The 27,258-nt window shown below is 42.9% G+C and overlaps 1 protein-coding gene across 4 annotated transcripts in view; it reads left to right on the top strand.

The window, feature by feature from the left end:
- Positions 1-4,341: 4,341 nt before the first annotated feature.
- Positions 4,342-27,258, top strand: part of LOC126281305 (probable cytochrome P450 6a13) — a 117,187-nt gene continuing 94,270 nt past the window's right edge. The window contains exon 1 of one of the 4 annotated variants that reach the window (XM_049980140.1): positions 4,342-4,613. The gene's annotated coding sequence lies outside the window, so the exon portion shown is untranslated. The remainder of the gene's footprint in view (positions 4,614-27,258) is intronic. The other 3 variants (XM_049980139.1, XM_049980138.1, XM_049980137.1) reach the window with 3 other exon arrangements.

The raw sequence follows: 27,258 nt of genomic DNA, 5'->3' as shown, positions 1-27,258 counted from the left end.
TGCATCGTTATTTGTCAAGGTTTGACTTGGGCTTTCCAAGCTTGTCCCTCGTCCTTGAAAATTTAATTAAAAATACTAAATATCCAAGTAACATATGAAATTCACTACAACTTCATGAAAATGCAAGTGGCTTTTTTTGTCTGTGTTACCTCCCAAATAAACTAAATAATGTGACCAGTGATGAAAAAAATATAGATTAAAAAATTAATCTTGACGGGATTCGAACCGTTGGTTCTTCTGCGATCTTCTACCTAATGGCGAATGCTAAGCACGTGACCAGGAAGGCGTCTTATGGATGGAATGTTCGGACAGTGACATCACTTCCATAACAGACGCGTGAAACTACTTCTGTGATGTTCTCGGAATTGCCATAGTGTACCTTACGACTTGCACATTATATTGATTTAATGGCCAAGTAAAGATGTTTTTTAAGATACGTTGATGACATTTTTATGGTTTGGACACATGGAATTGGTGCTTTGAATCGCTTTTTAGGTCATTTTAATTGTCTACATCCTAGTATTCAATTACTGTGGAAATTGAAAGTAATGGCAAACTTCCATTTCTTGATGTTTTAGTTCAAAGGAAGGACGATGGGGCTTTTGGACACTGCGTTTATCGGAAACCTACTGACCGCTATCTCCATAAGACCAACTGTCATCCACCACACCAACGTAGTGTTTTGAGGACTCTGGTGAAAAGAGCTTATGCCATTTCTGACGAGGAACATTTGAAACAAGAACTTGATGATTTGAAGATTGCCTTTAAACAGAATGAATATACGGAACAACAATTATTACCATGCCCTTCAGTTTGGTCCGTCACGCCAGCCAATAGAGGATACTTTTGAAGTTGTTGCTTATTTTACCTTTGAGGGAAGTATATCATCCAAAATTTCAACAATTTTAAGAAAATATGGTATTAAAAGAGTTTTTGCGCCGGTGGGCAAGGCTAGAGTCTTTCTTGGCTCAATTAAAGATGATTTGGGCTTGAGGAAGCCCGGGATTAATGAAATTCTGTGTCACTGTGGAGAGGAGTACACTATTGGCCATTAAAATTACTACACCAAGAAAAAATGTAGATGATAAAAGGGTATTCATTGGACAAATATATTATACTAGACCTGACATGTGGTTACATTTCACGCAATTTTGGTGCATAGATCATGAGAAATCAGTACCCAGAACAACCACCTCTGGCCGTAATAAAGGCGTTGATACGCATGGGCATTGAGTTGGATGGCGTGTGCAGGTCCAGCTGCCCATGCAGCTTCAAAACGCTACCACAGATCATCAAGAGTAGTGACTGGCCTAATGTGACGAGCCAGTTGCTCGGCCACCAATGACCAGACGTTTTCAGTTAGTGGAAGATCTGGAGAATGTGCTCGCCAGGGCAGCAGTCGAACATTCTCTGCATCCAGAAAGGCCCATACAGGACCTGCAACATGCAGTCGTGCATTATTCTGCTGAAATGTAGGCTTTCGCAGGGATCGAATGAAGGGTAGAGCCACGGGTCGTAACACATCTGAAATGTAACCTCCACTGTTCAAAGTGCCGTCAATGCGAACAAGAGGTGACCGAGACGTGTGACCAATGGCACCCCACACTATCACGCCTGGTGATACGCCAGTATGGCAATGACGAATACACGCTTCCAATGTGCGTTGACCGCGATGTCGCCAAACACGGATGCGACCATCGTGATGCTGTAAACAGAACCCAGGTTCGTCGTTGAGTACACCATCGCAGGCGCTCCTGTCTGTGATGCAGTGTCAAGAGTAACCGCAGCCATGGTGTCCGAGCTGATAGTCCATGCTACTGCAAACGTCGTCGAACTGTTCGTGCAGATGGTTGTTGTCTTGCGAACGCCACCATTTGTTGACTGAGGGATCGAGACGTGGCTGCACGATCCGTTACAGCCATGCGGATAAGATGCCTGTCATCTTGACTGCTAGTGATACGAAGCCGTTGGGATACAACACGGCGTTCCGTATTACCCTCCTGACCCCACCGATTCCATATTCTGCTAACAGTCATTGGATCTCGACTAACACGAGCAGCAATGTAGCGATGTGATAAACCGCAATCGCGATAGGCTACAATCCGACCTTTACCAAAGTCGGAATCGTGATGGTACGCATTTCTCCTCCTTACACGAGGCATCACAACAACGTTTCACCAGCCAACGTCGGCCAATTGCTGTCTGTGTATGAGAAATCGATTGGAAACTTTCCTCATGTCAGCACGTTGTGGGTGTCGCCACCGGTGCCAACCTTGTGTGAATGCTCTGAAAAGCTAATCATTTGCGTATGACAGCATCTTCTTCCTGTCGGTTAAATTTCGCGTCTGTAGCACGTCATCTTCGTGGTGTAGCAATTTTAATGGCCAGTAGTGTATATTGGTCAAACTGTTCGAACTATTCAGGACCGGTGTGTGGAACATCATCGGCATACTCGGTAGTTCCAGCGTGGCGGAACACTGCCTTAACGAAGGACACAGGATGATGCATGACAAGACACAATTGATCTCTCCTGCTTCTCGCTAATGGGAATGTGTTCTTAAAGAATCCGTTGAAATTAGATTATCAAGTAATATCATTAACACGGATAAAGGTTTTCCTCTAAGTAAGATATGGAATCCGATTTTGTCCGACTTTAAACAACGGTCTTCTTTTCGATCATTGGATTCTTCCAACTAGTGCCGTTACGATTTATCGTTTTATCGTTTCTGCCGTCTTCTCCCATCGGCGCGCGCCGTGTTCACTTGCCGTGAGGAGGCGCTGCCCATCATCTTGCGCACGCGAGGTGCTCTGTACGTGGTGTATAAAGGTTTCCGTCGTTGTGGCCGGAATGCTGCACCCTTCAACTCCTTTCCCAAGGTGGCTTCCATCAACTCCCGCTCCAGATCATGTCCTCTCTCCCTCCATTTATTCCTCCTATCAACACTGATCCTCACCCTCCCCCACCTTTCCTGCGTCCTTTTACTAGGCTCCCTCTCCCCCCACCCTTCTATCCTCTTTTTTCTCCCCACCTACCTTCTCTCTGCCCCCTTCTCTCCCCCGAATCCTTTTGCATTTCCCTCCTCTGCCTTTTCCCATTCCCTCTTGTGTCTGCTCTGCCCCTCGCCCCCCCCCCTCCTTTCGTTTTTCCTCTCCTCCCTCCTTGTTTCCCCCTCCACCCTCATCTGCCCACGTCCCCACCCACATCTTCCCTCGGCTATGGTGTGGTATCTTTGTGCCGACAATTTAGTACAATGTTTACAGTGAATGTCCAGTGTTGTGTGTCTTCTCTGAAGTGTTGCGAACGGACATCATACTCATATCTCTTGCAAACAGAAACCTGACTATCGCCATGTTTTTTAATTGTGTGTTTACTATGTTCCCTGTCTGCTCCCTGTGTATTTTATTACCTTTCCAACCCTTTGCTTTATGTTTTAACTTTCTACAATTTGTGTCCATTATAATTATCTGGGCTGTTATGCAGTGGTCGGTTGATGAATTCTGTGTCGATTCCCAACGTTTCGTCTCTGACTGCGGGAGACATCTTCAAGGGGGTCCGTAGCTCGATGGAAGGTCCTACACACCCACTGGCTCGCTACTGAAGATGTCTCCCGCAGTCGGAGACGAAACGTTGGGAATCGACACAGAATTCAGCAACTTACCACGGCATAACAGCCCGGATAATTATAATGGACATGATATTTCCGGCCGTGAAAGTCTACATTTCCACAATTTTCCACCGTTTTACAATTTCAGTCACCGTTTTAGCGCCTGCTTTCATTGTTTATTATCTTCTTTCTTACGTTTTAAAAAGTGTGTAGGCTACAGAGCAGCGTAATATGCTGCTGCCATCCCGCCATCTCCGTGAGAGGAGGGGGGGGGGGGGCGGAGGGAATTGAAATACAATATAGGAAAAAATGGACGAAATTCAGTTTCCGGCGAGGCAGTGCACGAGCCTTAACACACCTGAAGACGGCGGACAACTGGTCCGTCTGGACGACGACATGATCCGGCTGCAAACCCGTGAAGAATATCAGAAACTTTCAAGTAAATTTGTGTTCCCTTGTTAGCGGTCATTTGGTACTCACAGATGAATTTAATCTTTTTGCCTGATTGCAGTATGGAGAACGAAGCGGAAGAAAACGACCGACAGTCCCGCTGGAGTTGAAGTTCAGTGGAAGGAAGTCAAAGCTCTGAATCCAGGTGGTCCAGAGATCACTGGGCAAACTGGTTACGGAGGAATGTTCCGGCGGGGGAAAGTTGAACACGCCACGGCAGCACTGCGCCAACACTTGCCTGGGCGCCGGCAAATTGCAGTGGACGGACGCCGCCGGCTGGAACCCGCGGGCCGGAGGTGGGTGGCGGAGGGGGCTTCCGCTGTCAAGGACGACGGGTCGGAGGCAGGGAATTCCCGCCTGCGTTTCGAGGGCCCGGCGGCCGCGAATAGCCGCAGTCAGCAGTCGGCCGCGAATAGCGCGCCACGCCGCAGCAAGTGCCCGCCCGCCCGCCGAACAGCACACCGCGAAGGACTCTCCTGCCTGCACCGTAATGTGACGTCACAGGTAATCAGTCGAGGAGTCACCTGCGTCGTCGCCACCGCCTCGGCAGTCTAACAGGTCGGTGCAGATTTCAAAATACGCGATGAGCCGTTGTCCATCTGTCTCGATATTCGCGTGGCGCTTCCGTGTACGTTCCCCACAAACAAGTTTCTCAATACCGCTTCTGGTTGGTCCACGTAAACACGCCAGGATCGATTTTGAAATGTCGTTCTAGCTGTCGATGTCGTAGCTGCGTGCTCGTCCATGAAACAGAAAAGTTCCCAAACTCATTCCCTGATGCCTATGACCTGAACTCTGAGACTAAAATGTAGACCTTCACGGCCGGAAATATCATGTCCATTATACTTATCCGGGCTGTTATGCCGTGGTCGGTTGATGAATTTTGCCTCAATTCCCAACTCTGTGCACACTTCAGAGCTGCGCCGCTTTCCATTCATTACAAAGCTGAAACACTGTTCCTTTTGTCACTGTCATAACTTCTCCCTAAAAATTATCACACGTGCTCAGTTTTCTCTGCCAGTAAAACACAGGCCATCAGCCTAACACAAGCACACCTCATTCTCTGTTCGTATCTGAGCTTATCATGCCACCTTTATCCTCTCTTCATTATCTATATAATTGTGATGTTCCTCTCCCTCTTTTCCCCACCGCCTTAAGTCTATCTGATTGTAATATTTGTTGTTTTACGTTTCATGAACTAACTTAAACTCCAGCACTTTTGTTCTTTTCTTTTTTAAGATATTTCTTAATGGATTTTTATCATACACGTCGTGAATCATTATTTACAAAAATAATTGTTGTTGTTGTTGTGATCTTCAGTCCGAAGACAGCTCCTTCGATGCAGCTCTCCTCGCCACTCTATTCTGTGCAAGCATCTTCATCTCCGAATAACTGGCTGGCTGTGACCACTATGCGACTTAACGTCTGAGGTCGTCAGACGCCTAGAACTTAGAACTAATTAAACCTACCTGCCCCAGGCAGAATTCGAACCTGCGACCGTAGCGGTCGCGCGGTGACCTAGTAGATAGTGTCGGAAGTTCCATGCGGCTTTTCGCGGTTGATGCTGTAGTATACAGAGAAGTTGCAGCATAATAAAACTGCAGCGAAATGCAGGAAGATATGCAGCGGATAGGCACTTGGTGCAGGGAGTGGCAACTGACCCTTAACATGGACAAATGTAATGTATTGCGAATACATAGAAAGAAGGATCCTTAATTGTATGATTATATGATAGCGGAACAAACACTGGTAGCAGTTACTTCTGTAAAATATCTGGGAGTATGCGTGCGGAACGATTTGAAGTGGAATGATCATATAAAATTAATTGTTGGTAAGGCGGGTACCAGGTTGAGATTCATTGGGAGAGTCCTTAGAAAATGTAGTCCATCAAGAAAGGAGGTGGCTTACAAAACACTCGTTCGACCTATACCTGAGTATTGCTCATCAGTGTCGGATCCGTACCACGTCGGGTTGACGGAGGAGATAGAGAACATTCAACGAAGAGCGGCGCGTTTCGTCACAGGGTTATTTGGTAACCGTGGAGATGTTTAACAAACTCAAGTGGCAAACTCTGCAAGAGAGGCGCTCTGCATCTCTGTGTAGCTTGCTCGCCAGGTTTCGAGAGGGTGCTTTTCTGGATGAGGTATCGAATATATTGCTTTCCCCTACTTATACCTCCCGAGGAGATCACGAATGTAAAATTAGAGAGATTAGAGCGCGCACGGAGGCATTCAGACAGTCGTTCTTCCCGCGAACCATACGAGACTGGAACAGGAAAGACAGGTAATGACAGTGGCACGTAAAGTACCCTCCGCCACACACCGTTGGGTGGCTTGTGGATTATAAATGTAGATGTAGATGTTCCAGATGGTAGCGCCTAGAGCCGCTCGGCCACCCCGGCCGGCTCCGAATAACTATTGCAACCGACAGCGTTCTGAATCTGAAGCATGAGGGTATGAATAAATGATTGGCATATACCGCCACTGTAAGCTGCTCACGAAGTGATTATACCATAATAATAAGAACAGAAATTCACATATCATGTACACGGTGTCTTTAGATAGTTAGGTTGCACATATTTTAGTGGATGAACATGAGATTTGTTGCTAGTGCACTCTTTTGGGCTGATAACAACACTGCAAGAGTATCCTTTGGGTTAACCGATGCGCTGATGAAAGTTTTTTTTTGTGACTTGTATCTGGTAGACAAAACGGTAGTTGATTAACGTGTCCTTCTTCAGTGCATAAATCACGTAATGGAGGTTCCTAGACTACTTTAAGGAACAGTTGAGTTATGAATTTGCCTTGATTGAAGCGCTTGCGTGGTATGCGTTGTTATTAATAGTCTATTCCTGTTCCAGTCAGTAAACCAAGTGGATAACGCTTTTAGCGAGCAACTGGTCATGTTGTACTCGTTTTGCTATCTCGGTCAAATCTCATTGCTTCTCAAAGTCATTCCTCGACTTTTCATCCATTAAGCTCAGCGTTTCTTCAGAAGGCAATCTATCATTTAGGATTTCACCTAAGTTCTTTCCTCGCTTTGCTAAGCTGTCTACTACTTGATTCCTGCTTGCTTGTTTGTTTGGAAGGACTTCTTTAGTAATAGCTGTAATTATAGGCGACGCACTTTTTATTCCTTTTGTTTTTAAGGCCCTTTTTTTTTTACACTTAGAGAACTGGTTAATATCAGCATACAGCCTCGTATGCAAGATCTACCGTATTTATGGCTTCCTGTAATAGATTTTCGCTGCGTTAGGTAGAGACTATAGTGACTGACAGTTTTCTGCGGACTTGCATACTGCACACGCTACTTTGTCGCCGTCAATGGTTTTCTATCTGTCCGTATAAATCTTCGATTAATTCAGGAAGATATGTTGTTGTTGTTGTTGTTGTCTTCAGTCCTGAGACTGGTTTGATGCAGCTCTCCATGCTACTCTATCCTGTGCAAGCTGCTTCATCTCCCAGTACCTACTGCAACCTACATCCTTCTGAATCTGCTTAGTGTACTCATCTCTCGGTCTCCCTCTACGATTTTTACCCTCCACGCTGCCCTCCAATGCTAAATTTGTGACCCCTTGATGCCTCAAAACATGTCCTACCAACCGATCCCTTCTTCTAGTCAAGTTGTGCCACAAACTTCTCTTCTCCCCAATCCTATTCAATACCTCCTCATTAGTAACGTGATCTATCCACCTTATCTTCAGTATTCTTCTGTAGCACCACATTTCGAAAGCTTCTATTCTCTTCTTGTCCAAACTAGTTATCGTCCATGTTTCACTTCCATACATGGCTACACTCCAAACAAATACTTTCAGAAACGACTTCCTGATACATAAATCTATATTCGATGTTAACAAATTTCTCTTCTTCAGAAACGCTTTCCTTGCCATTGCCAGTCTACATTTTATATCCTCTCTGCTTCGACCATCATCAGTTATTTTACTTCCTAAATAGCAAAACTCCTTTACTACTTTAAGTGTCTCATTTCCTAATCTAATTCCCTCAGCATCACCCGATTTAATTTCACTACATTCCATTATCCTCGTTTTGCTTTTGTTAATGTTCATCTTATATCCTCCTTTCAAGACACTGTCCATTCCGTTCAACTGCTCTTCCAAGTCCTTTGCCGTCTCTGACAGAATTACAATGTCATCGGCGAACCTCAAAGTTTTTACTTCGTCTCCATGAATTTTAATACCTACTCCAAATTTTTCTTTTGTTTCCTTTACTGCTTGCTCAATATACAGATTGAATAACATCGGGGAGAGGCTACAACCCTGTCTCACTCCTTTCCCAACCACTGCTTCCCTTTCATGCCCCTCGACTCTTATTACTGCCATCTGGTTTCTGTACAAATTATAAATAGCCTTTCGCTCCCTGTATTTTACCCCTGCCACCTTTAGAATTTGAAAAAGAGTATTCCAGTCAACATTGTCAAAAGCTTTCTCTAAGTCTACAAATGCTAGAAACGTAGGTTTGCCTTTTCTTAATCTTTCTTCTAAGATAAGTCGTAAGGTCAGTATTGCCTCACGTGTTCCAACATTTCGACGGAATCCAAACTGATCCTCCCCGAGGTCTGCATCTACCAGTTTTTCCATTCGTCTGTAAAGAATTCGCGTTAGTATTTTGCAGTCAGGAAGATAGTACTGAGCAAAATGCTGATTTCAGTCTTTACATTTAGAGGATGTTTATATTGCATGAAATTATGGAAGATCAATAAATTTTCTTCTCGGAAGATGAATGGGACTAGGAATTCCTGTAAGATATCGTATTTCTGTGTTTTGTTTTCATACAAGGTCCACCTTTCAAGATATTTCATAGCCAGTGGCTCCCTCTATTTCAAGATAAATATTCAAAATTTTTCGTTCTGCCATTAAAGTCCTGTCTGCGGGCTTAGATTTAAAATGAACTCATTCACGAGTTTTTCCCTTCTGATACGCAGTCGGGCTTCCCCTACCTCAACGAAGAGAGCATTTGTAGGTCTGGATAGCATGGGTCAAAGCATATTTGAATACAGCGATGATGAAGTTTGTTCTGCTTCGATATCGAAATTCCTGCCCCCATGGTAAAATATACACCTATAGTCGAAGACTGGTCTCAATACATTCATCCTTGTTTCTATCTCAGAAGAAATATCATTTATACGAGGTATATTAATCCTTGTTTCTGTCTTAGAGTCAACGGCCTCCCCGCAATGGTAACACCGCCCGTCAGATCACCAAAGTTAAGCGTTGTCGGGCTGGACTAGCAGTTGGATGGGTGACCATCTAGTATACCGAGCGCTGTTGACAAGCGCGGTGGACTCAGTCCTCATGAGACAAACTGAGGAGCTACTTCACTAAGAAGTAGCGGCCTCGGTCTCGTAAACCGACATACGGCTGAGAGAGAGGTGTGCTGACCATACGACCCTCCATATCCTCATCCAGTGTCACCTGCGGGCTGAGGATGACACGGCGGCCGGTCGGTACCGTTGGGCCTTCATGGCCTATTTGGGCGGATCTTTGTTTATTTTTAGAGTAAGTTCTATCTTACAAGGAATATCATTTATGCGAGGGCTTCATGTTACTCTCGAATCAATTCTCATGCTTGGAAACTTAACTGGACTCCTCAGTGGGATATTTATTCCACCAACTCTCATACTATCCGGACAATGTGGAACTCATCTTCACGTGAAAATATCGATGATTTTTCTGTGCTTACCTCCAGGTTATTCTCTTTCAACCAAAATCTAGGATCTGATACAGCATGGTCCATATTTTTTTGCTACGGAATAATAATCTTAATAAAGGCAAGCATCATGAACGATCTGTAAGCTGGATACTCCTGACGCAAAACACTTTTCAAGGTCTCGCGTATACACTCTGTACCGGAGAGGTATCAGAATGTCTCCCTGAGGGAGACCATTCTCGACTACCGGAGGCCCGATGGCATTTCCATTGTATTTAACATAGATTCTTCTTTCTGAATGCAAATCATCAATTCCACAGATTAGTTTCAGAGGTAAACCGACGGAAAGAAGATTCTTCCAATGCTGTGATTTTCATATTTTCATAAGTTGCAGCTATGTCAATGAATACTGAAAAATGGAAATATTTGTTGACGGTAGGGTTGTGTCACATACCAATATATGTCTTTTAGTAACATCTTATACCCTACCCACACCCTTCGGTACAGTAGTAACCCACGTAATCTACTGTTTTCTTAAGGAAAGAAAGGGCATCACTTCCTAAGAATAAATGCTAACCGAACGAATGGCAGCAGATTATTACTTGATCATTGTTCAATAAATACTTAAACTGAACGACAATGGCCGGCCGTGGTGGCCGAGCGGTTCTAGGCGCTACAGTCTGGAACCGCGCGACCGCTTCGGTCGCAGGTTCGCATCCTGCCTCGGGCAAGAATGTGTGTGACGTCCTTAGGTTAGTTAGCTTTAATTAGTTAGGGGACTGATGACCTTTGAAGTTAAGTCCCATGGTGCTCAGAGCCATTTGAACCATTTTTTTTTAACGATAACGATCGGTAACAGGTCTTAGTATCGTGGCGAATTATTTTTGTATACGTAGCTAAGTTCATAATCAGTTACGTAACAGACTGAAAAGTTGATTAATGAACAACGTTTGAGCAAAAATTGTGAAATTATCTATGCCTGTCTTTAACTTATGTTATGCAACCAATACTGAAATAGCTTTAGACGGCAATACTAACTGCACACGTGAAAGCCCAACTGAAAATACCATGCACAAAAATATAGAAATTAGAGTTAATTCTTACTGTAAAAGACATTTTAGAATCAGTGGAAACCAACAGTAATTTATTCGACAAACAGCAGAAAACACAATAAACAATGAAGAAATCAGTAGAGGCAAGGTTACATAACACACATATTACACACGGAAAATATAATCACTTTTGTGAAGTACCATAACTGAATGTAGGTTAGTTTGAAATTAATTTCTTATTATGCACTTAATTTTTTGATCATTATAGGATACAGTTAAACTGCCTCAGTACAACATGAATTGCATTTAATTATCGTTGCTTATATCCTCTGAATCAGTTAATTTTAAGTTTTCAGTGGGAAGTGCAATTTTTTGTTTGTAACAATATTTCTTTTAATAACGTGACACTCCATTGTAATAATGGTGACAAGAAAGTATCCTATTGTTGCTGATGATTTGGGGAAATCAGTAACACTGAAGCAAACTAAAGGTTAGCCAAATTACTATAATGTTCACTGTAGCTAAATCCACGACACTGGCAAGTCGTATACAAAACTACACTACAAATTGGCATAGGCTTACTTTGTGATGAGTTGCCGATGGTTCGGCGTAATGCATATTGTGGTAGCAATAATTGCCAACAGAATCTTACTTCAGTAACGAGCGAATTGAATTACCTCTGACCATACAATACTCTTCTTCTGTTACTCCATGTGCAAATTCCTCCTGATTACATCATATGCTGTGAAAAAACATATGGTCGCTCACTGAAAGTTTCTAATACCTTGCCACATTTTAGAAACCGCACACGCACAATGTTGTCCATCACACACACTAGCACAGTCACACACTGTTCACGCCTGACCTCTGTTCGCTTTCAACTCTCTACTATTTCTCCCAACGTGGGCTCGAGCCTCAAAGATTATAAGGGGTAATTTTCAAGAATGATCGCCTATTGTACGCTCGGGCCCCTAACGATATATATCGGACTTGCGTTCTATAGGCATTCATTCTTGTAAATTACCTTTTGAAGGCATACTCTTAATAAACACTTTGGATTTTACACAATGCAAAATCCCTGACTTGGCCAGCGTTCTGATACAGAATTTCACAATACTATTAATGAATATTTCGTTATAAACTTGCATTACACGTCTTTCAATGATGATCATTACTAACGAACTATGGAATTACATGCCCTTGTATTCGGAAATTAATGCTAAAACTGCATGAAGAAACGAAGCTACAATTACTGTTCGTTGTTGTGAACATAATGCAGGATATAGAGATTGCCTGGCTAGAGGGAAGGCAGGTTCTGATGGCCCCAATCCTGCCAGAATAAATAAAGACGAACGTAAATTATTAGATATTCGCTCAATGGATTTAGAAATGTGCTTTGTTGGTCAGTTTCCTATTTCGAATAATCTGGACGAATTGACGATTTGTTCAGCAGAAGGAACGCGTAAGAATTAGATTGACCAAGAATTTATCCATCTCACATATTTAAGGGAAGAAAAGCAGTAGTTCTGACTGAATCGGTAACCGAACAGATGATTTCCAAAGGCCTTTCGTACAAAACAACCGCCGATTGGAAAAGTGCTGGCCGGTGTGGCCGAGTGGCTGTAGGCGCTACAGTCTGGAACCGCGCGACCGCTTCGGTCGCAGGTTCGCATCCTGCCTCGGGCAAGAATGTGTGTGATGTCCTTAGGTTAGTTAGCTTTAAATAGTTCTAAGTTCTAGGCGACTGATGACCTCAGAAGTGAAGTCGCATAGTGCTCAGAGACATTTGAGCCAATTGAGCTAAGTCCCATAGTGCTCAGAGCCATTGGAACAATTTTTTTGATTGGAAAAGTACCCTAGACTGGGTTAGCAAAATCGATTTAGGCCTTAAGTTGTAAACTCGTCAGAGATAATACGTTTTCCACATTTGGATTTCGTCTCTAGAAGTTTTGTTGCATGTAAGTGTAGCACATGTGCAATAACCTGCGTTGGCTTACGAGAAAAACACCCATACTGCATGTTCTAGTTAGCAGCCCACTTGGGATGCACGTGAGAGTATTTAGAAGCCTTTCACACTTACGGATGGTTATTAAACGCGATGAGTGGCGTAAGGCCTAGTCCTCCGCAAGCTTCACAAGCGACAGGCAGCGCACTACATGTGGGTAAGAGACAGTCCATCTAGAAGCAGCAGCATCGGGCGATACGATCGGGTGTCCTACTGGCAAGTGATCAATTGTCTGTGCAAGATGGCTACTAGAGCCGACCAGCTGTTCCTATAGAACTGCGCCCATAAACTGGAGAATGTTGCAACTCGACAAAATTAGCTCAGCTTAGGAAACGAAGGGGACAAAGAAGCGCTGTGCATGAAATTTACAAAGGAAGGAATCTTCATGGAGGGTTTCTTAATTTCATAATCAACTACGAAGATCACGAGACAAATCCATCGAATACAAACGGATGAGCAACGAGACAAATCCATCGAATACAAACGGATGAGCAGGTATGTTCGACTGTCTCATCAATGAATTAAAGACGTTCTTTATATGACCAAGAACATTGAACCGCTAATAAGAGCGAACAAATGACTGACTATCGGAAGTACGATAAGACGTATAACTGCCTCCACAAGAAGTTCTTAGCGTTTTGGTAGCACCATTGCCTGGTAATCAGAATCGTCGTGTGTTACGGTGTTGAACCTAGCTTCCTTTTATTTCTGAACAGACCCAACTATAATCCTACAACCGGTTTTGTGTGGCAAGTTTTATCTGTTCTCTTTACACTGCATCTCAAAGAACATTTTTTAACGTATCCCGGATTGATATATATTATCAAATGGCTCAAATGGCTCTGAGCACTATGGGACTTAACATCTGTGGTCATCAGTCCCCTAGAACGTAGAACTACTTAAACCTAACTAACCTAAGGACATCACACACATCCATGCCCGAGGCAGGATTCGAACCTGCGACCATAGCAGTCACGCGGTTCCGGACTGAGCGCCTAGAACCGCTAGACCACCGCGGCCGGCGATATATATTAGCATACACATTAAATTCGTCATAAAGGTCATTGAACAACGGCGAAATTTTACTGATATTTGGTTGTTGGGAACATAATTCATCAACTGTCAATGTTAATGCCAAATTTTTCAATTAATCTAAATAGTATGCGTAAATAAAGCAATTTTGTGGAAAAAGAGGTCAAATGTTTTATGAAGTGGTTAGGCTGAAAATAAGGAATAAAATAGATTTTAGAAGCATTTGATCCACCTCAATTGCTCTTTGTTATTTGAAGCATCATTCAAAGGCACAGCAAATGTTTCTTCACTCTATATTGTTTTAAGTTTGCTTTCTACAATATTACTTTTATTGTTAACCGGTTTTCGGCTTACAAGGCCATCTTCAGACATTTATTGAGAATTATCGTCAAAGAAGTTAAATGTTAGCAAACAACATTTAAAGACAAGTAACACATCTAGACTGATGTAGAAACATACAGTAAGTAACATCAGTGCAATGAAATAGTAAAAACTGAACAGTACATAAATGACAGTGGAGTAGACAGGAAAACCTTCAGCACAAAATAGGAGTAGCATGCCTACATAACAGTTTCTATTAATAAACAAAACTAATAAAATAAAATAAAATTAGTACCTGACAAGGCTTCATAAGGAGGTATGAAACATGGAGAGTGATACATGGAGAGTGACGTAAAAACTAAAACTTATACCCCTCGTCTACGCCGCACCTGCTTCGTTTTTCGTTTTCACAAAAAATTATACCCAACTGCTTCCCCACCCACTATTTGCAAGAAATGGTGTACACTACCATTTCTAAGTCAGGTATCACAGATTGTATGCAAAGCACTGAAATCCTGCAAGTATAGGGTTTCCTACTATGTTAAGAACACGACAGCACAGGGTGTTTTTAATAGCAAAGATAAGATCCACTTATTAGCCAACAGTGGGATATACAAAATCACCTGTTCTGATTGTGACAAATTTTACATTGGTCAGTCAGGCAGAGACATAGCAAGTAGGCTGGCTGAACATGAACGCAGCTGGAGGTTGCAGAATTCAGACTCTGCAATTGCTGAGCATGTACTGAGTGAGGGCCACAACTACGAGCCAGTGTCCCATGTACTTCACTTAGCAAACAAAGGTCATAAACTCAACCTGCTGGACGTCCTGCAAATTAACAACCATCTTGCTCACAGTCCAGATCTCATCCGAAATGACCAGACACAGCTCAACACTTCCCCTTTCCCAAACTTCATATAACCGTCTTTGTTGTTCATTACTTCCCACACTCTCTCTTCCTACATATACCTATTTTCCTGTGTTAATTAAGCTGTGTTGTTTTGTTGAAGTTGTCTTTGTATTCCACATAGACTGTAGTTTCAATAGTTAAGGCTTTCTTTTAACTGGTACTTGTATTACTGTCCATGTTTAACACCCCTTGTAGTTGTCTCATCAAATACTGTTCATATTTTACTTTGCTCATTTATTTAATGCAAACTGTTACAAAAGCACTGCTTGGTTTATAATGTTAATGTTAAAATGCAGTACCACCACACTCTTAGACTGTAGGTTCCCTCAAACACCTCCATTTTCCTGCATTTATTTATTTCTGTTTATCTTATTGATATTGCTTTAAGTTCCTTATGTATTCTGTATTTAAATTGATAACTGTCTCTTCTTTTAATTTGGTGTGTATCACTCTCCATGTTTCATACCTCTTGATGAAAACTTGTCTAGTACTAATTTTATTTTATTTTATTAGTTTTGTTTATTAATAGAATCTGTTATGTAGGCATGCTATTACTATTTTGTACTGAGGGTTTTCCTGTCTACTCCATTGTTGTTTATGTACAGTTCAGTTTTTACTTTTTCATTGCAAAGATGTTACTTACTGTATTTTCTACATCGGTTTAGATGTGTTACTTCTCTTCCAATGTTGGCTGCTAACATTTAGCTTCTTTGGTGATAATACTCAGTAAATGTCTGAAGATGGCCTTGTAAGCCGAAAACCGGTTAACAATAAAAGTAATATTGTAGAACAAAAGCAAACTGGTGCTTTTCATTTATTATAATGTTGTTCTACCAACAACCTACGGGTGATTCTGTTAATACTATATTGTTTCTTTTAGACAAATCATTTCACAAGACATTTGACGAATTTATTTCCCTTTTTTTATTTTCAAGTTTTATTGAGTAACACGTTCGTGTTCACACGTCATTTATCTTTCTAGCATTTTACGTTCCTATTAATAACACCAAAGTTCCTACTGATAACACCACTCTCGTCAGCAGAGATAGTGCTTTACAGAAAAAAAGTTCTCCATGTTCTGCACTTCAATCAAGTCAGGCATCCACGTGCCGTTTTCTTTGGTAGGCAGTCAAGGTGTGAGGGAAACGTTTTGCAGACACTTTTCTCTTCTTTAAAACTTTTTAGAGTATGTCCTGAGCACCTTATTTTTAGGCATCCAGTTCGTTGCTTCATCAAGATTTGTAACGCTGACGTGCTACATTCCCACGTCCGCTGCCTAACACTGCCTTCTCACGGCTGCTCGAATGCACATCTGTTGTTTACAGTTGTTAGTCCAAGCTGCCACAATAGATGATGCGCTCACGTCACTTACATGCTAGAAATGAGATCAGACTCGGAATCGGAGTGGTAGTGTACATCACTTCATATCGGACGTACATATGGATACATTTCGCCTTATAGTAATAAATATGTGGGCAAGTACAGGTTGGCTATTACTAAACTTTCGCTACTTGAAGGGGTCCCATGGGAAACGAGTGAGCGTAGTATAATGAATCTCTGTGGAACTATTTATAGGGACACGCGGTAGAGAAATAACGAATTAACCATAAAAAAATTAGTTTCCAGTTGAGGCGATAACGTGTTTTAATTGTGTACCGTGTTTGCGTTCCAGGTTACAGACGCTCCTCAGAGTGAAGATATCTTCATCCTAGACAGCTTGTAACTGCACTAGAGATACCATTTCACAATTGTTCGTAACACTTCTCGACAGGTGGACCATGGAACGTTCAGCTGTCGTCGCACAGCTAATGCAAGGTTTCAAGAGGCACATTGCGTACTTCATTCTCAGTCATGGGAACAATAACTTCTTCAACAATTTGCGGCGCAACTAGGCGTTAACCTCTCCCATGAGTAATTTCCAAATCGCCAGTGAATTCGAACACCTGAATCACGTTCTTCACATCCGGTGCGGAAGGATGACTTCTCCGAATTCCGCGTCGATACTTGCGAAAAGTAGCACCACTATTCCTGTTGTGATTCTTGAGTTTCTCCCGGCGTATTTGATAATCAAAATATCCACGGGTGTACTGCGGTCTACACTGTAGACAGGCAGTACACCCGTGGATATTTTGATTACTATTCCTGTTGTTTAGGTGAAACAGCTTTACGTGTACAGTTTGGTCACTTTGTCCTCACCCATGTTGACTGTCTGCATCTGTACTGCACACTGATTATTGTGTTTCAACCCTACTTGGCCATTCCAGTATCGGCGCCTAACGGCAAGCCGTGACACTAACACTACTCACAAGCCAAATCGTGGAGCACACAGTCTGGACGTCGTCCCGATGAAGTTGTATATCCTTACTGTAAAGATTTTTCCGTTTACACTGTCTGAAACAGTTGAAGTTTCATTATAATAACCCTATGTAGCGAAGGTCAATGCAAAGGAAACGAACTTGCAGCCATTATCACGAAAAGGAAAGAGGGAGTAGATAGCGAATTTGACAAGAGCACGGAAATACTCAGGAAATACTCACATAAAACAAGGCACCTGAAGTAGCTGACTTGCCGTTAGAATTGTTGAGGTTCTTGAGAAAACCAACGATGGCGAAGCGGTTCGTCTAGTAGGCGAGATTAATATTCTCAGACTTCAAGAAAATGTAATTATTCCAATTCAAAGGAATGAAGGCAGCGAAAGGTACCAATCAACCGAATCATCAGTTTAATGAGTCTTGACTGCAAAATGCTGATATAATTATTTACAAAAAAAAAAAAATGGGTAGACTGGTAGAAGCAGACCTCAGGGCAGCTTAGTTTAAGTTCCAGAGAAATACTCATCCCCCATCCTGTTAGTCGCGAGCCTGATTTTATCCCTGGCGTAGTAGCAACGTCAGTGAAGTAAATGTTGTGGCCTCTTGAACTAAGAACGCTAAACAACATCCACACATCAAAAAAGTTTTGCATCACCCCGATTCCCAGAACTCCTGAAGATAGACGTTGACTGTGGATATTGTATCACAGACACAGCCCATTTGACTGTTTCGAGATTCACTAAACCCGCCCAAAGATGTAAACAACCATGCATGAGCTGGTCGATTAGTTCCACTCATTCAACGAGGAAGGAGGTATGTTCGGACATGGAGGAGATACAGAGAGACAGGAACTGTCGATGACATGCCGCGCTGAAGCCGCCCAAGAGCTACTACTGCAGTGGAATACCTCTGCCTACGTATTATGGTTCGGAGGAAATATGACAGCAACGCCACCGTGTTGAATCAAGCTTTTCGTGCAGCCACAGGACTTCGTGTTACGACTCAAACTGTGCGCAATAAGCTGTATGACGTGCTACTTCACTCCCGACGTCCATGGCGAGGTCCATCTCTGCAACCAAAACACCATGCAGCGCTGTACAGATGGGTCCAACAACATGCCGAATGGACTGCTCAGAATTGGCACCATGTTCTCTTCACCGATGATTGTCGCATATTCCTTCATCCAGACAATCGTCAAAGACGTGTCTGGAGGTAACCTGGTCAGGCTGAAATCCTTAGACACACTCTCCAGAGAGCGCAACAAAGTGGAGCTTCCCTGATGTGTTGGGGTGGCATTATGTAGGGCCGACGTACGCTGCTGGTGATCATGGAAGGCACCGTAACGCTGTACGATACGTAAATACCATTCCCCGACCGACAGCGCAAACATATCAGCAGCATATTGGCGATGCCTTCGTCTTCATGGACGACAGTTCGCACCTCCATCGTGCACGTCTTGTGATTGATTTCCTTCAGGATAACGACATCGCTCGACTAGAGTGGCCAGCATGTTCTCCAGGATGAACCCTATTGAACATGCATGGGATGGATTGAACAGGGTTGTTCATGGACGACGTGACACACTAACCACTCGGAGGGATCTACGCCGAATCGCCGTTGAGGAGACAATTTGGACCAATAGTGCCTTGATAAACTTGTGGATAGTATGTCACGACGAATACAGGCATGCATCAATGCGAGAGGACGTGCTACTGGATATTAGAGGTACCGTCGTTTAATAGAATCTGGATCACCACCTCTGAAGATGTCACTGTATAGTGGTACAACATGCAATGTTTGGTTTTCAGGAGCAATAAAAAGGGCGGAAATGACGTTTATGTTGATCTCTATTCCAGTTTTCTGTACAGGTTCCGGAACTCTCGGATCCGAGGTGATGTAAGACTTCTTTTGGTGTGTGTATATGCATTCGATCTGTCAGTTGTGACCGGACTGTGTTAAGTAGTCGACTTGCGACCGTACTGTTGTGTTATAAATCGCAATGAAACAACGAACTGGACACCTCAAAATAAAGTGTTGAAGATATTCTCCAGAATGTTTTGAAGAGGAGAATAGTCTGTGCAAACTATGTCTCGCACACCTTTACTCTTGAAGAAAAATAACAAAGCGTGGATGCCTGCCGTGACTTGACTGAATTAAAAGATAATGTGGAAATATTTTTTTATCAAAAATCGTCACCAGTGACGAAATTTTGTTTTAATACAACCCTACCAGAAAACGACAAAATGCCGAATGGGTCCCTGTCGGTTCAACAAGACCGAAGAAGGTGCAAATGCGGTGCAAGTTGATCGACATTCCAAAGAAGAAAGAAAGATTAGTATGTAATGTCCCGTCGACGTTAGGGCCATTATAGACAATGCGTAAGCTCGGATGAGAGGAAATTTGCAATACTGTTTCAAAGGAACAATCCGGGTATTTGCGTGGAGTGATTTAGGGAAATCATGGAAAACCTAAATCAGGATGGACGGACGGGGTTTGAACCGTCGCCCTCGCGAATACGAGTCCGGTGCGCTGACCACTGCGCCACCTCGCTCGGTTTCCCGTTTCATTACGTTAGTATATTTAACGACTATTTCCTGTGTTTGTGAACAGCTTCAGTGTTTGGGAAATTTCTCCCTAATGCACACGGGTGGAAATTTATCTGTTTTGTCGTTAGACTTCATGTGGGTACTGAGAGATTTGACAGCAATTATGTTTATGGAGTTGGTGTGCCTGTGGTGCTGCAACTCACAGATTTTAATCGTCACTTATACAGCACACTTGTGCACATCCAGAACTGAAAGAAAAACAAACAAGCCACTGAGATATTATTCACATCTACATCTGTCTCTACATCTACCTATACATAGGTACTCCGAAAACCACCGTAAGGTGCTTGGTGGAGGGTACTCCGTACCATTACTTGTCATTTCCCCTCCTCTTCCACTCGCAAATACAGCGAGGTGGAAACGGCTGTCTGCACGCCTCCGTATGAGTTCTAATCTCTCCTGTAACTTCGTGTATGTAGGAGACAGGAGAATCGTTCGGCAGTCAGCTTCAAAATCCGATTCTCTAATTTTTTTAAAATAGTTTTTCCCCAAGAGAACGCCACCTTCCCTCCAGGGATTTCCATTTGCGTTCCTGAAGCATCTCCGTAAAATGTTTTGTTCGAATTTACCGATAAAAAACCAAGCAGAACTCCTCTGAATTGCTACGATGTCTTCCTGCAATCGGACCTGGTACGGATCCCCAACACTAGAGCAGTACTTAAGAATAGGTCGCACCAGCATTCTATATGCGGCGAACCACTCTTTCCTACAAATCTCCTAATAAACCGAAGTTGACCATTCGCCTCCCCTATCACAGTTCTCACATGCTCGTTCCATTTCATATCGCTTTGCATCTTTATGCCCAGACACTTAAACAACTTGACTGTGTCAAGCTGTGTGCTAGTAATGCCGTATCCCAAAACTACAGGTACGTTTTTCCTACTCCTCCGCATTAACTAACACTTCTCCACATTTAGAGCTACGTCAAACCAACCGGAAAATTTGTCTAAGCCGTCTTGTACCCTCCCACAGCTACTCAACTTCGACACCTTACCGTACACCACGGCATTATCAGCAAACAACCGCAGCTTGCTACCCACCCTGTCAATAACTGTAGGAGGGTAGAATACGGCTTAGACAAAGTTTCCAGTTGGTTTGATGAATGTCAGCAAGAGAGAGAGAGATAGAGAGAGAACTACAGCGGTCCTATTACACTTCCCTGGGGTACTCCTGACAATACTAGGTTCTAATGTTTAAGAAGTCTTCGAGCAACTCACATATCTGTGAACCTATTACATATGCTCGTACTTTCGTTAACAGCCTCCTGTGGGGCATTGTGTTAAGTGCTTCTCCGAAAGTCTTGGAAATATGACATCTGTCTGTTGCCCTTCATCCATAGTTCTTAGTATATCATGTGAGAAAAGGGTAAGCTGAGTTTTGCACGAGTGGTGCTTTCTAAAATCATACTCATTCGTGGACATAAGCTGCTTAGCTCAAGAAAGTTTATTGTATTCTAACTGAGAAAATGTTCAAGGATTCTGCAGGAAACGGAAGTTAGGGATATTGGTCTGTAGTTTTGCGGGTCCGTTCTTTTACCTTTCTTATATATTGGAGCCACCTGCGCTTTTTTCAGTCGCTTGTGACTTTTTGCTGGGCGAGAGATGCACGATAAATGCAAGCTAGGTAAGGTAACAATGCCGTAGAGCACTCTTCGTAAAATAGAACTGGGATTCCATCCGGACCTGGTGATTGATTTGTTTCCAAATATTTAAGTTACTTCTCTGCGCCAGGTATGCTTATTTCTATATCGTCCATACGGGAGTCAGTCAGATGGTCAAATGACGGTATGTTTGTAAGCTTCTCCTGCGTGAACGATGTCTTGAAAGTGAAATTAAAAACTTTTGCTTTCGTATCGCTATCTTCAGGTGCCACACCAGACTAGTCAACAAGTGACCGAATAGAAGCCTTAGATCCGCTTAGCGATATTACATACGATCAAAATTTTCTCGTTTTCTCTGCCAGACCTTTTACACACCTGAAGCAGAAATAATTAGACACAAATGTCAGACTATGATGTTACAGATCGTCAGCAGGCTTATATATGAACTTTCTGAGTAAAGTCAATAGTTAGTCAACGTAATATATGTTATTTGCTTGTGTGGCAATGAGCTAGGTACTCTTATACACATTGTTCTGAAAGTTTTTCTTTCATTAAGAACGTCAAAACGTTTGAAAAAATACACTGAGCCGCTTTTAATTATTTTTTCTTTGAGTAATTTGCCTTCACTTGTTTTTCGATGTCAGTAGATCTCCACTTGTTTCTGTCGTGACCTTTAATTACCGGTGGAATGATTTAAAACACGCAAAACTTTATGCAGTGTACGAACTGCCACTGATATTTGTTGGATACAGGATTCTTTATTTTCATCTGACGTATTCTTCAAAAGTTTTCCAATATTTTGAGACACATTTACAATGTATGGTATGTTTGTTACACATATACATTTCAGTCTTTTGCTTCAACTGTGTTATTTGCAGCGTTTTTTCTTTACTTTATTTAGTATTGTGTCAACAACAGAGTTTGTGAGGTCAACAGCTACTACAATCAATTCCACAATATTGCAATTTTCTGGTGTGTATTTTCTGTGCTAAAAGTATTTTATTGTTCTGTTGATACTGGCTTGCATGTTTCCTGTTTGCGAACGTTTTAATTACGTGATGTATCGGCATTAAAGGAGGAATGCAGGAAAACGCTAAAAAAATCTCAGTTTTGTAGTTGGTAGTGGAATTCGCTTGGCGCAACGAATATTTCGATTAGCAGGAATCAATTACACTGATACAAACCCAGGGAACGCCTACAGTACAAAGCTGACAACCGGACATCGATCGCCTCGGGTACAACGTGTTAACGACTGCAACACGTCAACCATAAATCTAATATGAGCACTTTCGACGGTCAGTAACTCACAAATGGCTTCTGACGCTCCATAAATGGAGAAAAACCACCGTTGCCGTCATTCGATGTACAAAAGTACACTCGCGTAAATGACTAGGCCATGTGCTGATTGTATCTCCCACAGCTGTCGTAACGTACCTCAATAAGCTAACCTTAGTTAAGTAATAAAATGAATTTCACCAAGCGCTGAATTTTTCCAGTGGAGTCTTATGTTAAGGCGTGTATTGTGCGTGGTTGTATAAGTTGAGGAATTGCAATATGGTGGTCGTAATAGAAACTTAATAATCTATTGGGTGACAGCCATCAAATAATTATCTAAAAGGCAGCAAAAAATTTATCCAGATACGACACCCATTTCCATCTCTGGCAGTTAATGAGCGTCATGCCATTTCTAACAATTCTTTTCACACTGAATCATTTTTTGAACTAACTGCCTCATTTAGAATATCGCATATCCTGTGATACTGTTGCTGTCGTTGTTTACGTTAGCATTTTGGCACATTAGCACGGATGTTGTCATAACCTTCGAAGACCGGTAAGATGCAGCAGACCATGCCAGCCCATACTGTGGAAGGCTCTGCATGTCTACCGTTTGAAGTCTCGGTGGTTGTCCTATCAGTCTGTCCACATTTAAAGCAAACATCTACCATTAAGCTCTTTCCTCCCCAGTCCGAATAAGTAATGTATCCATCTAACCGATTGCGTTCTTCCGTAGTACCAAATTGGGAAAGGTTACATACTTTTCTTGTCTGAACTGTATAAAATAGCTAAGTGGGTCTAAGGTTTCCATTCCGTCACTTCCTGACCAGTCTGGTGAGACACCTGAAAATAGCAAAACAAAAGCCGGAGCTTTAAATATCACTTTCAAGAAATCGTCCACGCAGGAGAATGGTACAATCGTACCAAAATGGTTCAAATGGCTCTGAGCATTATGGGACTTAACATCTGAGGTCATCAGTCCCCTAGAACTTAGAAGTACTTAAACCTAACTAACCTAAGGACATCACACACATCCATGCCCGAGGCAGGATTCGAACCTGTGACCGTAGCGGTCGGGTGCTTCCAGACGCGCCTAGAACTGCTCGGCCACACCGACCGGCCTACAATCACCATTGAACAGACTCACCTGTATCCGATATAATAATAAGCATCACTGGCGTAGAGAAATAAGTGAAGAGACTGAAAACAAGTAAAATTTAAAGATTAAAACAGTCCTTATCGCAACTTTTTATTTTTATTGAAGTAACCGGCTTCGGCTGTTTCAGAACCATCTTCTGACTCCTGAACAGTGGGTGGACTCCGTGGTGCAAGTTGCGCCGACCCTCGACGCTGGAAGGAATGCTGTTCAGGAGACAGAAGATGGTTCTTAAATAGAACCGAAGCCGGTGACTCCAAGAAAAATAAAAAGTTGCGATAAGGACTGTTTTAATCTTTAAATTTTAATTTTAAAGATCGCTGATAATGTTCTCAAAAATTTTATGAAAACAAATAAGTCGACAGGTATGGTGTTTGAAAGAGTACCCTACGAAATTGGATCCTTACTTAGCTTGCATTTATCGAGAATCTCTTGCCCAGCGCTAAGTCCCAAGCGACTGGAAAAAAGTGGTGACTCTTGTGCCTAAGAAGGGTAAAATAACGGACCCGCAAAGTTGAAGACCAGTATCTCTAACATCTTTTTCCTGCAGACTCCTTGAACGTATTCTCGCTTCGAATATAATAAATTATCTTGTGACCGAGAGTCTTATGTCCCCGAATCAGCATGGTTTTAGAAAACATTGCTTGTGCGGAACTCAGCTTGTCATTTTCTCACATGATGTACCGTGAACTGTATATTAAAGACAACAGGCGTATTCCATATTTCTAGATTTCAGAAGAGCATTTGACACGGCTCCGATTGCAGGTTGTTAACGAAGGTACGAGCTTACGGAGTAGCTTCCCAGATACGTCATGTTCTCCTCGGGGGCGAGAGTTCGTCAGAGAGAAGGATATCGTCAGGAGTGCTCTAGGGAAGTGTGATGGTGCCGCTGTTATTTCCTATACAGGGTGTTACAAACGGTGCGGCCAAACTTTCAGGAAACATTCCTCACATACAAATAAAGAAAAGTTGTTATGTGGACATGTGTCCGGAAACGCTTAATTTCCGTGTTAGAGCTCATTTTAGTTTCGTCAGTATGTACTGTACTTCTTCGATTCACCGCCAGTTGGCCCAATTGAAGGAAGGTTATGTTGACTTCGGTGGTTGTATTGGCATGCGACTCATTTCTCTACAGTACTAGCATCAAGCACATCAGTACGTAGCATAAAGCACATCAGTATGTAGCATCAACAAGTTAGTGTTCATCACGAACGTGGTTTTGCATTCAGTGCAATGTTTACAAATGCGGAGTTGGCAGATACCCATTTGATGTATTGATTAGCACGGGCAATAGCCGTGGCGCGGTACGTTTGTATCGAGACAGATTTCCAGAACAAAGGTGACCCGACAGGAAGACGTTCTAAGCAACTGATCGGCGTCTTAGGGAGCACGGAACATTCCAGCGTATTACTCGCGACTGGGGAACACCTAGAACGAAGAGCACACCTGCAATGGACGAGGCAATTCTTCGTGCAGTTGACAATAACCCTAACGTCAGCGCCAGAGAAGTTGCTGCTGTACAAGGTAACGTTGACCACGTCACTGTATGGAGAGTGCTACGGGAGAACCAGTTCTTTCCGTACCATGTACAGCATGTGCAGGTGCTATCAGCAGCTGATTGGCCTCTACGGGTACACTTCTGCGAATGGTTCATCCAACAATGTGTCAATCCTCATTTCAGTGCAAATGTTGTCTTTACGGATGAGGCTTCATTCCAACGTGATCAAATTGTAAATCTTCACAATCAACATGTGTGGGCTGACGAGAATCCGCACGCAGTTGTGCAATCACGTTATCAACTCATATTTTCTGTGAACGTTTGGGCAGGCATTGTTGGTGATGTCTTGATTGGGCCCCATGTTCTTCCTCCTACGCTCCAGGGAGCACGTTATCATTATTTCATACGCGATACTCTACCTGTGCTGCTAGAACATGTGCCTTTACAAGTACGACACAACATGTGGTTCATGCACGATGGAGCTCCTGCACATTTCAGTCGAAGTGTTCGTACGCTTCTCAACAACAGATTCGGTGACCGATGGATAGGTAGAGGCGGAACAATTCCGTGGCCTCCACGCCCTCCTGACCTCAACCCTCTTTGATTTATGGGGGCATTTGAAAGTTATTGTCTACGCAACCCCGGTATCAAATGTAGAGACTCTTCGTGCTTCAACGTGTTTGGGCTGACGAGAATCCGCACGCAATTGTGCAATCACGTTATCAACACAGATTGTGGACGGCTGTGATAGAGTGCGCTGCATAATAAAATGAGCTCTAACATGGAAAGTAAGCGTTTCCGGCCACGTGTCCACATAACATATTCTCTTTCTTTTTGTGTGAGGAATGTTTCCTGAAAGTTTGGCCGTACTTTTTTGTAACACCCTGTATGTATACGTTATTTCGTACATACGTAAATGATTTGGCAAGCAGGGTGGGGTGCAATATGCGGTTGTTTGCTGATGATGCTGCGAAGTTGAGTGAATGTAGGAGGAACCAGATGACTGAGACAAAGTTTCTAGAACTAAAGGTAGATAAACGTAAGTTAATACGGATGAATAGGAAGAAAAGATCTGTAATGTTCGGATACGGCACTAGCAGTGTCCTGCTTGACGCAGTCACGTTGTTTAAATATCTGAGGGTAACGTTACAAAGCGATATGAAGTAGAACGAGCATGTGAGGATTGTGGTAGGGAAGGTGAATGGTTGACTTAGGTTTATTGGGAGAATTCTAGGGAAGGAGATCGCGTATGGGATGCTAGTGCAACCTGCTCTCAAGTGTTTTGGATTCGTGCCAGATCGGGATTGAAGGAAGACATTACCTGTGCTGTGGTCCCCTGTGCCGCGGGTACCCGGGTCGGTGTGCTGCCTACGAGCGCTCATAGGCAGCGCACAGCGCCTGGTGCATGCGGCGCTCGGGCACCACAGCACAGCTACGACATCTGAGGATGGACTTATAACAGTCCGAAACCGGTCGTGTGAAAATGAAGTAATTTACAACTGAAGCGGTATTTTCAACCACTGCTACTTGGAAACCGTTTGCAACCATTCAAGGACTTCAAGTTTCCAAACAAAAACGGATTTTTTACGTACGACTGTGTGCCATAACACTGATCATGACTGGTCTGAAGAACATTCTGCATAATTAGAACTAATTGTTTGCACAACCAGAATGACCATTTGTGGGATGTAGTCGAAAATCCAGTTCTACATGTACATTTACATCCTTACTCCGCAAGCCACCTGACGGCGTGTGGCGGAGGGTACATCT

Source organism: Schistocerca gregaria, chromosome 7 (genome assembly GCF_023897955.1).
Source record: "Schistocerca gregaria isolate iqSchGreg1 chromosome 7, iqSchGreg1.2, whole genome shotgun sequence".
Taxonomy (NCBI): domain Eukaryota; kingdom Metazoa; phylum Arthropoda; class Insecta; order Orthoptera; family Acrididae; genus Schistocerca; species Schistocerca gregaria.
Note: the sequence above shows the minus strand (reverse complement) of the source record. Positions and strands in the feature narration are given on the sequence as shown.